The sequence below is a fragment of the Hemiscyllium ocellatum genome, chromosome 13 (genome assembly GCF_020745735.1).
Source record: "Hemiscyllium ocellatum isolate sHemOce1 chromosome 13, sHemOce1.pat.X.cur, whole genome shotgun sequence".
Taxonomy (NCBI): domain Eukaryota; kingdom Metazoa; phylum Chordata; class Chondrichthyes; order Orectolobiformes; family Hemiscylliidae; genus Hemiscyllium; species Hemiscyllium ocellatum.
This window is the reverse complement of record NC_083413.1, coordinates 172,563-188,777: the sequence shown is the minus strand read 5'-3', so window position 1 is coordinate 188,777 and position 16,215 is coordinate 172,563.

Below are 16,215 nucleotides of genomic sequence, written 5' to 3'. Positions count from 1 at the left end.
GTGGAATTGAGTTTCAGAGCCATGAGATCATGTTGCAGCTGTACAAAACTCACTTGGAATATTGCGTGCAGTTCTGGTTGCTGCATTATAGGAAGGATGTGGAAGCATTGGAAAGGGCTCAGAGGAGATTTACCAGGATGTTGCCTGGTCTGGAGGGACTGTCTTATGAGGAAAGGCTGAAGGACTTGAGACTGTTTTCATATGAGAGAAGAAGGTTAAGAGGTGACTTAATTGAGACATACAAGATGATCAGAGGATTAGATAGAGTGGACAATGAGAGCATTTTTCCACGAATGGTGATAGCTAGCATGAGGGGACATAGCTTTACATTATGGGATGATAGATATAAAACAGATGTTAGAGGTAGTTTCTTTACTCAGAGAATAGTAAGGCCATGGAATGCCCTGCCTGCAACAGTAGTAGACTTGCCAACCTTCAGGGCATTTAAATGATCATTGGATAGACATATGGATGATAATGGAATAATGTATGTTAGATGGGCTTCAGATTGGTTTCACAGATCTGTACAACATGGAGGGTTGAAGGGCCTGTACTGCGCTGTACTGTTTTATGTTCTATGTTAAGGCTGATAGGGGCAGCCCTGCCACTTGCAGGAAAGATTTGGAGCACTGGCATTTGACTGGGGTGTACAAAATTAAAAATCATACAACCCCAGCCTATAGTACAACAGGTATATTTGGAAGCATTAGCTTTCGGAGCACTGCTTCATCACCAGGTGAGTGTAAGGCAGGACCATAAGCCACAGGATTGAAAGCAAAAGATGACAGTGATACAATGATACGTTGAACAAACCTAGTTAAAAACACACAACACCAGGTTATAGTTCAACAGGTTTAGTTGGAAGCACATTAGCTTTCGGAGTGCTGCACCTTCATCAGGTGGTGAAGGACACAATTGTAAGGCACAGAATTTATAGCAAAAGTTTACAGTATGATGTAACTGAAATTATACATTGAAAAGTAACTTGATTATCTGTTGAGTCTTTCATCTGTTCAAATACCATGATAGTTTCACTTCTTTCATATGTAAATCACAAACGTTGTTTTAAAAAGTTGCATTCTCAGGTTAACTGTAACACTTGGTGTTAGCTAGACAATACGTTGAAGATGTTAGCCCCCTGAGTTCCCTGTCTGTGCCATGATGTTTAGACTGATTCTAATCTAAAAAGTGAGATAACAGAGTTTTACATGCATTCATACAGTTTTTGAGCAAAGTATAATGTAACTCTGCAAGTACAAATTCACCCCACAAACGTATATGTATATGTGGGTCTTTGTGTTTGTGCACATGTGTCTGTGTTGGAGGATTGTGAATGTGAGAGAGTGTATATGTGTGTGTATGTGAGTGTAGAGTGTCTTACGTCAGTGATGGAGTGCATGTGTGAGTGTGGGAGTGTATATGTCTGTAAGGGTGTGTGTGAGTGTCTGTGTGCGTGTCTGTGTATGCATAGGAGCGCCTGTATGTGTGTGTGTGTGTGTGTGTGTGTGTGTGTGCGCGTGTGCACGTGTTAGGAATGTCTGTGTATGTGTATTGTGCAATGGTGGTCACCTGTAATGTGACATGAACCCAAGGTCCCGGTTGAGGCCCTCCCTATGGGTATGGAACTTAGCTATCAGCCTCTGCTCGGCCACTTTTCCGTGCTGCCTGTTCCGAAGTCCGCCTTGGAGGATGGTCACCCGAAGGTCCGAGGTCAAATGTCCCGGACTGCTGAAGTGTTCCCCAACTGGGAGGGAACACTCCTGTCTGGTGATTGTTGCGCAGTGTTCATTCATCCGTTGCCATAGCCTTTGCTTGGTTTCCCCAAAGTACCATGCCTCAGGGCATCCTTGCCTGCAACATATAAGATAGACAACGTTGGCTGAGTCACATGAATACCTGCCAATGATGTCCCCACATGTAATGGTGGTGTCCATGTCCACACTCTGACACATTTTGCAGCACCTACCGTGACAGGGTTGTATGGAGTTGTCCTGAAAGCCGAGCAGCTTGCTCCGAACAATGATCTGAGGTTTGGCGGTTGTTTAAAGGTGAGCAGCGGAGGAGTTGGGAAGGTCTTGGCGAAGTGCTCACCCTCATTGATAATGTGTTGCAGGTCACGAAGAACATGGCGTAGTTTTCAGCTCCTGGGAAGAACTGAACAACGAAGGGTACCCTGTCGGTTGCAGCACATGTCTGTCTCCTGAGGAGGTCATTATGGTTCTTTGCTGTGGCACTGGGTTCGAACAAGACTTCTTCTCTATGCAGGATCTCCAACCAACATTATACACCAACATTGATGACATTTTCTTCCTTTGGACCCATTGCGAGGAGTCACTGATAAAACTACACAGTGATATCAACAAGTTTCATCCCACCTTCAAACTCACCATGGACTACTCTCGACTATCTGTCTCATTCTTGGACACATGCATCTCCATCAAGGATGAACACCTCAGCACCACACTCTACCGCAAACCCACAGACAACCTCACAATGCTACACTTCTCCAGCTTCCACCCAAAACATATTAAAACAGCCATCCTCTATGGACAAGCCCTACACATACACCAGATCTGTTCAGATGAGGAGGAACGTGACAGGCACCTGGAAGTACTCAGGGATGCCCTCACAAGAACGGGGTACGATGTTCAACTCACTGACCGCTGGTTCTGACGTGCCACAGCAAAGAACTGTAATGACCTCCTCAGGAGACAGACACATGCTGCAACCGACAGGGTACCCTTCATGGTTCAATATTTCCCAGGAGCTGAAAAGCTATGCCATGTTCTTTGTGACCTGCAACACATTATCAATGAGGATGAGCACCTCACCAAGATCTTCCCTACAGCTCTACTGCTTGCATTTAAACAACCGCCAAACCTCAAACAGATCATTGTTCGTAGCAAGCTTCCTGGCTTTCAGGACAACTCCATACAACCCTGTCACGGTAGGCGCTGCAAGACGTGTCAGAGTGTGGACATAGACACCACCATTATATGTGGGGACACCTCCTACCATGTACGTGGCAGGTACTCATGTGACTCAGTCAATGTTGTCTATCTTATATGTTGCAGGCAAGGATGCCCTGAGGCATGGTACATTGGGGAAACCGAGCAAAGGCTGTGGCAACGGATGAATGGACACCGCACAACAATCACCAGACAGGAGTGTTCCCTCCCAGTTGGGGAACACTTCAGTGGTCCAGGATATTCGACCTCGGACCTTCGAGTGACCATCTTCCAAAGCGGACTTCAGCACAGGCAGCAGCGAAAAGTGGCCGAGCAGAGGCTGATAGCTAAGTTCGGTACCCATAGGGAGGGCCTCAACCGGGACCTTGTGTTCATACCTCACTACAGGTGACCATCATTGCACTATACACACACACACACACACACACACACACACGGACACATGGACACATATATACACAGACATGCACATAGGCACTCACACACACCCTTACAGACACACACACTCCCACACTCATACATGCATTCTCTCAGAGATTTAGGCCACTCTACACTCACACACATATACACACTCTCTCACAGGCACTCACAATCCCCCACCCCAGACACACACACACACTCCCACACTCACACATGCACCCCCTCACAGACTTAAGACACTCTACACTTATATATGCACACATATACACTCTCTCACACTCACAACCCCTCACCCCAGTCAGGCACTCACTCCCATACTCACACGCGCACACACAGACACAAAACCCACACGCACACATATACATATATTTTGTGGGGTGTATTTGCATTTGCAGAGTTACATTGAAGTTTGCTCAAAAACTGCATGAATTCATGTAAAATTCTGGTATCTCACTTTTTAGATTAGAATCAACCTAAACATCATGGCACAGACAAGAACATAGGGGGCTAACACCTTCAACATATTGTCTAGCTAACACCAATTGTTACAGTTAACCTGAGAATGCAACTTATTAAAAAATGTTTGTGATTTACATATGAAAGAAGTGAAGCTATCATGGTATTCTAACAGATGAAAGACTCAACAGACAATCAAGGTATTTTTCAATGTATAATTTCAGTTACATCACACTGTAAACTTTTGCTATAAATTCTGTGTCTTATGATCTTATTCTCCACAAACACCTGAAGAAGGAGCAGCGCTCCAAAAGCTAGTGCTTCCAATTAAACCTGTTGGACTATAGCCTGGTGTTGTGTGATTTTTAACTTTGTCCACCCCAGTCCAATACTGGCATCTCCAAATCTTGAACAAACCTAGGCTGTTAATTCTTTAACTTTTAGAATAGGTTGCTGGTTTCTGTTCTTTAACATGTCAATCCCAGAACTTCTTTTCATTCTCAAGATAACTTAAGGTATTATAACAAAAGGGGACATCTCAGCTCAGACAATGCCATAAATGTGTGAGGTTACTGTATAAGTGTATCCTAATCTTGAGTCAGACTGGTTCTATTTCCAAACTGGAATTTACAAAGTATTAAGTGGTTTGACTGCCTGCATTGGCTGCTTGAGATTCTGCATTTTTTGAGCAAAATAGAATGTATCTGCAAATATAATTCTGCAACTACAAATTCACCCCATAAACTTATGCATGTGTGCCTATGCAGGAGAGAACAAAGAACAAAGAACAAAGAAAATTTACAGTCCAGGAACAGGCCATTCGGCCCTCCAAACCTGAGCTGATCCAAATCTACTGTCTAAACTTGTACAATTTTAACATGACTTGCCAGCTCTTATACTCAATACCCCGTCCAATGAAGGCAAGCATACAGTATGCCTTCTTGACCACTCTATCCACCTGTGCAGCAACCTTCAGGGTACAATGGACTTGAACTCCTAGATCTCTCTGCTCATCAACCTTTCCTAAGGCTCTTCCATTTAAGACCATAAGACCATAAGATATAGGAGTGGAAGTAAGGCCATTCAGCCCATCGAGTCCACTCCGCCATTCAATCATGGCTGATGGGCATTTCAACTCCACTTACCCGCATTCTCCCCGTAGCCCTTAATTCCTCGAGACATCAAGAATCTATCAATCTCTGCCTTGAAGACATTTAGTGTCCCGGCCTCCACTGCATTCTGCGGCAATGAATTCCACAGGCCCACCACTCTCTGGCTGAAGAAATGTCTCCGCATTTCTGTTCTGAATTGACCCCCTCTAATTCTAAGGCTGGGTCCACAGCTCCTAGTCTCCTCGCCTAATGGAAACAATTTCCTAGCGTCCACCCTTTCCAAGCCATGTATTATCTTGTAAGTTTCTATTAAATCTCCCCTTAATCTTCTAAACTCCAATGAATACAATCCCAGGATCCTCAGCCGTTCCTCATATGTTAGACCTACCATTCCAGGGATCATCTGTGTGAACCTCTGCTGGACACGTTCCAGTGCCAGTATGACCTTCCTGAGGTGTGGGGACCAAAACTGGACACAGTACTCCAAACGGGGCCTAACCAGAGCTTGATAAAGTCTCAGTAGCACAACGGTGCTTTTATATTCCAACCCTCTTGAGATAAGTGACAACATTTACTGTATAATTTGCTCTGGAATTAAACTTCCCAAAATGCATCACATTTGCCTGGATTGAACTCCATCTGCCACTTCTCTGCCCAACTCTCCAGTCTATCCATATCCTCCTGTATTCTTTGACAGTTCCTATGCTTTCTGCTACTCCATCAACCTTCATGTCATGTGCAAACTTGCTGATCATACCAACAGTGCCTTCCTCCAGATCATTTATGTATATTACAAACAACAGTTGCCCCAACACTGATCCCTGCGGAACACCACTGGTCACCTTTCTCCATTCAACTACTACTCTCTATCTCCTGTTGTTCAACCAGTTCTTTATCTACCTAGTTAGAACACCCTGCACACCATGTGACTTCACTTTCTCCATTAGTTTACCATGGGGAACCTTATTGAATGCCTTACTAAAGTCCATATATATGACATCTACAGCATTCCTTCATCTATCAACTTGGTCACTTCCTCAAAGAACTCTATTAAGTTTGTAAGGCACGATCTCCCCTGCACAAAACCATGTTGCCTATCATTGATAAGCCCATTTATTTCCAAATATAAGTAGATTTTATCCCTCAATACCTTCTCCAGCAACTTTCCCAACTATGATTTCAGGCTCACTGGTCTGTAATTACCTGGAATATCCCTACTACTCTTTTTGTACAGGGGGACAACATGAGCAACCCTCCAGTCCTCCGGCACCTTGCCTGTGTTTAAGGATGCTACAAACATGTGTGTCAGGGTCCCAGCTATTTCCTTTCTCGCCTCCTTCATCAACCTAGGATAGGTTCCATCTGGTCCTGGGGATTTGTCCACCTTAATAACCTCTAGCCTACCCAACACATCTTCCCTACTTTTGTCAATGTGGTCCAGAGTAATCAAATTACTAACTCTAATCTCAACATTCATCATGTTCCTCTCCTCAGTGAACACTGATGCAAAGTAATCATTCAGAATCTCACCCATTCTCTCAGGTTTGGCACACAGCCTTCCTTCATTATCCTTTAGTCGACTAATCCTTTCTCGAGTTACCCACTTGCTTCTTATATAAGGATAAAAGGCTTTGGGATTCTCATTAATTCTGCTTGCCTAAGCTATTTCATGACCCCTTTTAGCCCACTTGATTCTTCGTTTAAGACTGGTCCTACTCTCCTGATATTCATCCAGGGCCCATTCTGTTCTTAGTTGCCTGGACCTTATGTACGCTTCCCTTTTCCTCTTGACTAGTTGGACGATTTCCCTCACTCCCCTCACAGTAGAATCTCCTGTGACTATGGCCCTACGAGTCTTTTTCCCGCCCTTCTGAACAGCAGTGCCCGACACGGTGCCATGATCCTGGCAACTGCTGCCCTCCCCTGGTGAGCCATCTCCCCCAACAGTATCCAAAACGGTTATACCTGGTTTGGAGGGAGATGATCACAGGGGACACCTGCACTGCCTTTCTATTCTTTTTCTGCCTTTTGGCCGCCCATTCACTGTCTCGCTCAGCAATTCTAACCTGCGGTTACGTATTATCCACAACCTCCTCTGCATCGTGGCTGCTCCACAGTGAGTCCATCCACAGCTTCAGAGCCGTCATGTGGTCAGACAGCTGCAGCTGGACACAGTTCTTGCAAGTGTAAGAGTCAGGAATGTCAGCCGCCTTCCTAAGCTCCCACATCAAGCAAGAGACACATGCCATGGGTCTGAGGTCCCCTGCCATTCTAAGCCTTAGCTTTATATCAATTAACTAAAATGCACTTAAATATATGAAAGAAAAGAAAGAGAAAAAATAAAAGCCTTACCTTACAGAGTCTTTTTCTTCTGGGTGGGGTTGGGGGTGGGGTGGGGGTGGGGGGGGAGTGGGGGAGCGGAGGTGTGGGAGGGAGATACTACATGTGTAGTATCTTGGGTATAGTCGCTGCCCAAATATATACTAAGTCCTTACCTTCCTGGCACCCTCCTGGTCTCCATGTCACCTCCGCTCTGTCTCTCACTACTCCCAGACAAGACAAGGTCTGTAGGCTTCGAAGGTAAGAATTGAAACAGTTTCCTTACCTTCCCGGCAATCTCCTTGTCTTCACATCATCTCCACTTTGTCTCCCGCTGCTCCTCTATCTAAACCTGCTGCCTATTTTCTAAGGATCTGTGTCCCTCTGCTCCCTGCCCATTCATGCATCTATCTAGATACATCTGAAATGACACTGTCATTCCCAGCCCTACCACTTCTGTTCCAGGAACCCACCATCTTCTGCATGAAGAACTTTCCATGTATATCTCCCCTAAACTTGTCCCCTCTTGCTTTGAACTCGTGACCCTGAGCAATTGAGTTCTCCACTCTGGGAAAAAGTTTCTTGTAATCCATGTTTTAGTAGGATCAGACATGGGGGTAAAAAAGGGGGAGGCGTGGCATTACTTGTCAAAGACAGTATCACAGCAGTGGAATGGACGATGGAAGAGGACTTGCCATCTGAGGTAGTTTGGGCTGAGGTTAGAAATAGGAAAGGTGAGGTCACCCTGTTAGGTGTTTTCTACAGGCCTCCTAATAGTCCTAGAGAAGTAGAGGATAATATTGCGTGGATGATTCAGGAAAAGAGTGAAGGTAGCAGGGTGGTTGTTATGGGGGACTTTAACTTCCCAGATATTGACTGGGAGAGCTATAGCTCGAGTTCATTAGATGGGTCGGTGTTTGTACAATGTGTGCAGGAGGGTTTCCTGACACAATATGTCGACAGGCCAACAAGAGGGGAGGCTATATTGGATTTGGTTCTAGGTAATGAACCAGGCCAGGTGTTAGACTTGGAGGTAGGTGAGCACTTCGGGGACAGTGACCACAACTCGGTGACTTTTACTTTAGTGATGGAGAGGGATAATCGTGCGCCGCAGGGCAAGAGCTATAGCTGGGGGCAGGGAAATTATGATGCTGTGAGGCATGACTTAGGATGTGTGGATTGGAAAAACAGGCTTCAAGAGAAGAACACTAATGAGATGTGGGGATTGTTCAAGGAGCAGCTACTGCGTGTCCTCGATAGGTATGTACCAGTCAGGCATGGTGTAAAGGGCCTTGTGAGGCAGCCGTGGTTTAGTAAGGAATTGGAGTCCCTTGTGAAAGGGAAGAAGGCAGCATATGTAAAGATGAGGCGTGAAGGTTCAGTAGGGGCGATTGAGAGTTATAAGGTAGCCAGGAAGGAGCTAAAGAGGGAGCTAAGAGAAGCGAGAAGGGGACATGAAAAGTCTTTAGCTGGTAGGATTAGGGAAAACCCAAAGGCTTTCTATAGGTATGTCAAGAATAAAAGGATGACTAGGGTAGGTATCGGTCCAGTCAAGGATAGTAGTGGGAAGTTGTGTGTGGAGGCGGAGGAGATTGGAGAGACATTAAATCAGTACTTTTCATCAGTATTCACTCAGGAACAGGACACTGTTGCTGATGTGAATATGGAATCACAAATAATTAGAATGGATGCCCTGGAAATATGCAGGGAAGAGGTTTTGGGAATATTGGAAAGGATGAATATAGATAAGTCTCCTGGGCCTGATGACATTTACCCCAGGATCCTATGGGAAGCTAGGGAGGAGATAGCAGAGCCATTGGCCTGGATTTTTATGTCGTCATTGTCAACGGGAATAGTACCAGAGGACTGGAGGATAGCGAATGTGGTCCCATTGTTCAAGAAAGGGAGTAGGGATAGCCCTAGTAACTATAGGCCAGTGAGTCTGACTTCAGTGGTGGGCAAAGTCTTAGAGAGAATGGTAAGGGATAAGATTTATGAACATCTGGGTAGGAATAACGTGATCAGGGATAGCCAGCATGGTTTTGTGAAGGGCAGGTCGTGCCTCACAAACCTTATTGAGTTCTTTGAGAAGGTGACTAAGGAAGTGGATGAGGGTAAAGCAGTAGATGTTGTGTATATGGATTTTAGTAAGGCGTTCGATAAGGTTCCCCATGGTAGGCTAATGCTAAAACTTCGGAGGTATGGCATTGAGGATACATTAGAGGTTTGGATTAGGAATTGGCTGGCTGGAAGGAGACAGAGGGTAGTAGTTGATGGATTATGTTCATCTTGGAGCGCAGTTACTAGCGGTGTACCACAAGGATCTGTTTTGGGACCATTGCTTTTTGTTATCTTTATAAATGATCTAGAGGAAGGACTTGAAAGCTGGGTAAGCAAGTTTGCGGATGACACAAAAGTCGGTGGAGTTGTGGATAGTGAGGAAGGAAGTGGTAGGTTACAGCGCGATATAGATAAGTTGCAGAGCTGGGCGGAAATGTGGCAAATGGAATTCAATGTAGCTAAGTGCGAAGTCGTTCACTTTGGTAGGAATAACAAGATGATGGATTACTGGGCTAATGGTAGGCTACTTGGTAGTGTGGATGAGCAGAGGGATCTTGGTGTCTATGTACACAGATCTCTGAAAGTTGCCACCCAGGTAAATAGTGCTGTGAGGAAGGCATATGGTGTACTGGGCTTTATTGGCAGAGGAATTGAGTTCCGGAGTCCTGAGGTCATGTTGCAGTTGTATAAGACTCTGGTGAGGCCTCATCTGGAGTATTGTGTGCAGTTTTGGTCTCCATACTATAGGAAGGATGTGGAAGCTTTAGAACGAGTGCAGAGGAGGTTTACCAGGATGTTGCCTGGAATGGTAGGAAAATCTTATGAGGAAAGGCTGAGGCACTTGGGGCTGTTCTCATTGGAGAAGAGAAGGTTTAGGGGAGATCTGATAGAAGTGTATAAGATGATTAGGGGTTTAGATAGGGTAGATACTAAGAACCTTTTACCGCTAATGGAGTCAGGTGTTACTAGGGGACATAGCTTTAAATTAAGGGGTGGTAGGTATAGGACAGATGTTAGGGGTAGATTCTTCACACAGCGGGTTGTGAGTTCATGGAATGCCCTGCCCGTATCAGTGGTGAACTCTCCTTCTTTATGGTCATTTAAGCGGGCATTGGATAGGCATTTGGAAGTTATTGGGCTAGTATAGGTTAGGTAGGATTCGGTCGGCGCAACATCGAGGGCCGAAGGGCCTGTACTGCGCTGTATCCTTCTATGTTCTATGTTCTATCCTGTCTATACCTCTCATAATTTTGTAGGCCTCGATCAGATCCCCCCTCATCCACCCTCTTTCCAATGAAAATAATCCTAATCTTCTCAACATCTCTGCATAGCTAGCACCCTCCATAACAGACAACATCCTGGTGAACATCCTCTGCATCCTCTCCAAAACATTCACATAATTTTGGTAATGTGGTGACCAGAACTGTAATTTTGGTAATGTGGTGACCAGACTGTACATAGTGTTTCAAATGTGGCCGAACCAAAGTCTTATACAATTGTAATATGACCTGTCAACTCTTGTACTCAATACCCCTTCCAATGAAGGAAAGCATGCTGTATGCCTTCTTGACCACTCTACTGACCTGTGTTGCCTCCTTCAGGGAACAATGGACTTGAACACCCAGATCTCTCTGTACATCAATTTTCCCCAGGACATTTCCATTTATTTTATAGTTCGCTCTTGAATTGGATCTTCCAAAATGCATCACCTCGCATTTGCCCGGATTGTACCCCATGTACCATTTCTCTGTCCAACTTTCCAATCTATCTATATTCTGCTGCATTCTCCACCAATCTTAGTAACATCTGCAAATTTGCTAATAAGACAACCTACATCTTCCTCTAAATCATTTCTGTCTATCATAAACAACAGTGGTCCCAGCACGGATCCCTGTGGGACATCACTGATCACAGCTCTCCATTTTGAGAAACTCCCTTCCACTACTACTCTCTGTCTCCTGTTTCCCAGCCAGTTCTCTAGCCATCCAGCTAGAACACCCTGGACCCCAGGCAACTTTACCTTCTTCAGCAGCCTACCATGGGGAACTTTGTCAAACGCCTTACTGAAGTCCATATATATGACAGCTACATCCCTTCTCTCAATCAACTTTGTCACCTCTTCAAAGAATTCTATTAATTTTGTAAGACTTGACCTTCCCTGCACAAAACCATCTTGCCAATCACTGATAAGCCCATTTTCTTCCAATTCGGTATATATCCTATCCCTCAGTATCTTCTCCAGTAGCTTCCCTACCACTGACATCAGGCTCACAGGTCTGTAATTACCTGGATTATCCCTGCTACCCTTCTTAAACAAGGGGACAACATTAGCAGTTCTCCAGTCCTCTGCGACCTCACCCGTTTTCAAGAATGCTGCAAAGATGTCTGTTAAAGCCTCACCTATTTCCTCTCTCACTTCCCTCAGTAACCTGGAATAGATCCCATCCGGATCTGGGGGCTTGTCCACATTAATGCCTTTTAGAATCCACAACACTTCCTCCCTCCCTATGCTGGCTTGACTTGGAGTAATCAAAAAATCTATCCCTAACCTCAATATCCACCATGTCCCTCACCTTGGTGAGTACCAATGCAAAGTACTCATTAAGAATCTCACTCATTTTCTCTGACTCCACACATATCTTTCCTCCTTTGTCCTTGAGTGGGTCAACCCTTTCCCTAGTTACCCTCTTGCTCCTTATATATGAATAAAAGACTTTGGGATTTTCCTTAATCCTGCTCACTTAGGATATCTCATGACTCATTTTAGCCCTCTTAATTCCTCATTTTGGATTTGTCTTACATTCCCAATATTCTTCCAAAGCTTCATCCATCTTCAGACAGAGTGAATGTGTTCATGTGAGTGTGAGTGCATGTAAGAGAGTGTGTTTGTGTGTGTGCAAGCTTGTTAAAATGTGTATGTGAGTGTGATATTGTATAAGCCTGTGTGAGGGCGCATGAGTGGGTGTGTGTGTACATGTATGCATATGAGAGAGAACTTTTGTATGAGAGAGGGTCTGCGTGAGTGTATGTAGGAATGTGTATGTGTGTGTGAGAGAGAATGTATACTGCAGTGAGGTTAACTGTAGTGTGACATGAACCCATGGTCCCGGTTAAGGACATCCTCATAGGTACCGAACTTGGCTATCAGCCTCTGCTCGGCCACTTTACATTGTTGCCCATCCCGAAGCCCGCCTTGGAGGATCATCACCGAAGGTCTGAGGTCAAAACTCCCGGTCTGCTGAAGTGTTCCCTGACTGGGAGGGAACATCCCTGCCTGGTGAATGTTGTGTGGCGACCATTCATCCGCTGTCATAGCATCTGCTTGGTCTTGCCAATGTACCATGCCTCAGGGCATCCTAGCCTGTGGTGTATGAGATATACAACGTTGGCCGAGTCAGACGAATATGTGGCATGTTCATGGTGTGTGGTGTCCCCACGGGTAGTGGTGGTATCCATGTCAACATTCTGACTCGTCTTGCTGCATTTGCCGTGACAGGATAATATGGTGTTGTGATCAATGGTGTCCTGAAGGCTGGGCAGTTTGCTGCGAACGATGATCTGTTTAAGGTTTGTTGGTTGTTAAAGACGAGAACTGGAGGCATAGGGAAGATCTTGGTGAGGTATTCATCCTCATCAATAATGTGATGGGAAGGCTGTGAAGAACATGGCAGCACGGTGGCACAGTGGTTAGCACTGCTGCCTCACAGCGCCAGGGACCTGGGTTCAATTCCCGCCTCAGGCGACTGACTGTGTGGAGTTTGCACGTTCTCCCCGTGTCTGCGTGGGTTTCCTCCGGGTGCTCCGGTTTCCTCCCACAGTCCAAAGATGTGCGGGTCAGGTGAATTGGCCATGCTAAAATTGCCCGTAGTGTTAGGTAAGGGGTATATGTAGGGGTATGGGTGGGTTGCACTTCGGCGGGTCGGTGTGGACTTGTTGGGCCGAAGGGCCTGTTTCCACACTGTAAGTAATCTAATCTAATGGCATAGTTTTTTAGCTCCCAGGAAGTGCTGGACAATAAAGGGTACTCTGTCAATTGCAAACCATGTCTGTCTCCTGAGAAGGTCATTTAGGTTTCTTGCTGTGACATGTTGGAACTGGTGATTAATGAGTTGAGCATTGTTATGACATGGGGTAAACCTCTCTGCTAATTTAAACTCGACACACAGAGAAGCTCAGCTTGCACTGTAATCTGTTAAAATGTGAGAGGCAAAGAACTATTTCAGAAGTCACTATATAAAGTAAAAATTAACAACTTTATTCTTTAAGTCCAACAGAGAATATTAAAACCAACCACTATTTACAACTCCTTTCTCTGAAAACTATCTTTTAACTACTACCGTACAACACTGATCCAATAAAAAATCCTGATTAAGATTTACATTGAAACAATCACATTTCAAAACCCAGTCAGCTTTGTAGATTTTCCTCAGTAGATTTTTTCTTGATCAGTTTCAATGTTCTGCTGCGCAAACTTCTTATGAACAGTATCTTTCAGAGAGCTCTTCAACAAACAGTCTATATTTATGAATGTCCTTAGCAGTTTTTTTTTAAATGTTCAAAATATCTGGTTTTATACCCCAAAACATCAAATTGTTTAATTGATTTTAATATTTTCAAAATAATAAATTCAAGTTTGATTGGATTTTGGAATCTTGGGGTTGTAATATAAAATGATTGACCAAATTTGAATTTGTTTTTGTTTCATGGAAACTCAGCTGCAGCTATTTCTTTCCCAAGTATTACATTTTTACTTTGCTGAGGGCCCTCTGTGTTTTGTCAGTCTTTGATAGCTTTTCAACTCTTTTAAAGGTACAGTAACACTTACACCTTCATTACAAGCATCGTACCCTGCTCTTATGAAGGCCTCCTTGAGCTCCTTCAGGTGTCCCTCACATTCCTCCTCATCTAACCAGATCCTCTGTATGTTTGGGCTTATCCATAGGGGATGGCTGTTTTAATATGTTTAGGGTGGAAGCTAGAGAAGCATAGCATCATGAGGTTATCCGTGTGTTTGCGATAGAGTGAGGTATCAATCCTTGGTGGAGATGCATGTGTCTAAGAATGAGACAAGTAAAAAAGAGTAGTCCATTCGTAAGTCTGATGTTGGGATGAAACTCATTGATATCACTGTGTAGTTGTTTCAGTGACCCCTCGCCATGAGTCCAGAGGAAGAAAATGTTGTCAATATATCTGGTGTGCAGTGTTGCACTCAACACTCAATACCAACAATTGCCAATCTCCGAGCACCTTCCTACAACTTATTCACATCATCCTCGATCACGACCTTTTCACCTTTGACAACCAGTTCTTCATCCAGACACACAGAACAGCTACAGAGACCAAATTGCACCCCAATATGCCAACATTTTCATGTACCGATACTATGCACCAGATATATTGATGATATTTTCTTCCTCTGGACCCATGGCGAGGAGTCACTGAAACAACTACACAGTAATAATCAACAAATTTCATCTCACCATTAAACTCACTATGGTCTACTCTTTAGTACCTGCCTCATTTTTGGACACATGCATCTCCATCAAGGATGGGCAACTTAGCACCTCACTCTACCACAAACCCACGATAACCTCACAATGTTACACTTCTGTAGCTTCCACCTAAACATATCAAAACAGCCATCCCCTACAGAAAAGCTCTACGCATACACAGCATCTGTTCAGATGAGGAGGAACGTGATGGACACTTGGAAATACTCAAGGATGCCCTCATAAGAATGGGGTATGACACTTAACTCATTGACCACCAGTTCTGAAGTATCACATCAAGAAACCATAATGACCACCTCAGGAGACATATACGAGCTGCAACTGATAGGCTACCCTTCGTTGTCCAGTACTTCCTTGGAGCCGAAAAACTACGTCATATTCTTCGCAGCCTGCAACACATTATCAATTAGGATGAGCACCCCATCAAGACCTTCCCCAAGCCTCCATTTCTCATCTTTAAACAGCCACTAAACCTCAAATAGATCATTGTTCCTAGCAAACTACTCGGCTTTCAGGACAGCACTATACAACCCTGTCGTGGTAGACATTGCAAGACGTGTCAGAATGTCGACATGGATACCACCATTACATGTGAGGATACTACCCATCATGTGCATGGCAGGCATTCATGTGACTCAGCTAATGTTGTCTATCTCATGCTGCAAGTTAAAATGCCTTGAGGCATGATACATTGGCGAGACCGAGCAGAGGCTATGGCAATGGATGAATGGACACCACAAAACAGTCGGGGAACACTTCAGTGGACTGGGACATTCAGCCTTGGACCTTCGGGTGACCGTCCTCCAAGGCGGTCTTTGGGGCAGGCGATAATGCAAAGTAGCCAAGCAGAGTCTGATAGCCGACTTCAGTACCCCGGGGTTGGCCTCAACGGGATCTTGGATTCATGTCACACACACACACACACACACACACACACACACACACACACACACACACACACACACACACACACACACACACACACACACACCTACAGATCCATATACGCCTACAGGCTCTCTCTCGTACATTCATACATACATCCCTTCACACCCACACACGCACCCTCTCACAGACTTATACATCATTACACTCACACACATACACCTACACACACTCTTTCACAGACACTCACACCCCTACATACAGACACACATTTGGTCTTTCTGGCAAGCACACACACATATATGTTTGTGGGGTGAATTTGTACTTGCAGAATTACATTTTATTTTGCTCAAAAACTGCTTAATCCATGTAAGATTCTGTACACTGGGACACAGACAGACGTTAACCTCAAATCTTCAATGCATTATCTGAGCTGAGGTGGTGCTATTGTTAAAGAAATCTTGAGAATGTAACTTTACAAAA